General features: G+C 43.1%; 1 protein-coding gene across 1 annotated transcript in view; it reads left to right on the top strand.

The window, feature by feature from the left end:
• The window catches only part of TLL2 (tolloid like 2), a 124,345-nt gene that overhangs the window by 58,730 nt on the left and 64,056 nt on the right, over positions 1-1,559 (top strand). The window lies entirely within an intron of this gene.

Below are 1,559 nucleotides of genomic sequence, written 5' to 3'. Positions count from 1 at the left end.
CCCGCAAGGTGAGGGTTATGCAGATGGTTGGACTGTCAGGGTGTTTACTTCCAGTGTGGGAGCGATCAGTTGACTAATTGAAAATTCGAAGTTTCTCGCTTGAGAAGGCTGAGTCAGGCCTGGTTCTGTTTATGACACGGCTGTGCCTTCAACTGGACATGGAACATTGAATAGTTATGGCCGCTCTGCTTTTTCAGAGAAGACATGATCCACTCCCAGAGCCAGAGAATTTAAATGGACTTTATCCCCAGCCCACCCCACCCCCAGCGTGTTAAATCCTTTTAGACGCCCCTGAGCTCCTCTTCAAATGCAGAACTCTTGGCCATAATAAATAATTACATCCTTCTATTTGAATTCTGATTCCAGATAGTAGTAATCCAAGAAAATCCAATAATGACAGTTGCATTAAGATCCTTCTTCCAGGCTAAGCAGAACATCTGTTTAGACATATTTTTAATCGGCAAATGCTTCCTGTGTTGAGTCCTTGGCAAATTAGATTTCTCACTGGACCGATGGGGAAGCTGTCATTCAATAACCCATCTCTGGAAATTAGACCTCGGTCTCTTTCCAGGTGCACTTAGGATTGTCCCACACTGACACGGCTGCATACCAGGCCTAACAGTACCAGGTCACATGTACATATAACACAGCTTGCCTGAGAAACATGGTATGTCTTAGCGTTAGTCCCTTGAAGAGAGAAGTATTTTTGTCCATTCTCCAAAGGAGAGTTGGAGGCAGAGGAAAATTAAGAGACTTGTTGAAAACCATATGGGAAATGAATAACAAACTTCCACTTGCTACATGGCTGCCTGTGATTACTTAAGATGTGATGATTCTCAGGGTTTAAACGTTAAGGGCTCAGGGCTGCCAACATTTTGAAGAGGTTTTTGTCGCAGAATTGTTTGGACTGTTGGGCTGTTTATTTTTAGAATAACTCGTCCATTCTTTAATTAATTCATTCTAAACACAAAAGCCCTGAATGATTACCACCAACCAGGCCAAGTGCTGGGTGTGAATAGAGTGTGAACAAGCTAGCCACAGTTCCTGACTCCGAGGAGCTTCCAGTTTATCTGGGCAACTCCTGTGTGAAATCTGGATGCAATTTGTAGTCCAGGGCTGGGGTGGCAAATTAGAGTATCTGTAGAGGCCAAGCAGGTAATGTGAATGGGTGAAGCAGGCTGGCGGGGACACTGGGAAGTGGGAGAGAGAGTGTCTGGCATCTGGGAAAACATGTGCCCTGACTATAGGGAGCAGGTGCTACTTAACTCCAGTGGGTTGTTGATGACGGAAGATGGACCTACTGATGCAGATCTTTCCGTTTTTAAAGAAAAACTAGAAAATCTGGATTCTTATGTGAAATCCCTTGATTTTTAAAAGTTGGCTTCTAAAGTGAGAGTTTAAAAAAAAACACAATGTGGGCCAAAAATGTCCAGGCCAAACAAGACACATCTGTGGGTTGGGTTTATCCCAAGAGCTACAAGTGTATGACTTCCGATCTAGAAATTCTGACAGTAAAACAATTATTTTCAGGTTTAAAAATATATTACATGCCAACTTTC

This window comes from Hipposideros armiger, unplaced genomic scaffold (assembly GCF_001890085.2).
Source record: "Hipposideros armiger isolate ML-2016 unplaced genomic scaffold, ASM189008v1 scaffold_42, whole genome shotgun sequence".
Lineage (NCBI taxonomy): Eukaryota > Metazoa > Chordata > Mammalia > Chiroptera > Hipposideridae > Hipposideros > Hipposideros armiger.
Note: the sequence above shows the minus strand (reverse complement) of the source record. Positions and strands in the feature narration are given on the sequence as shown.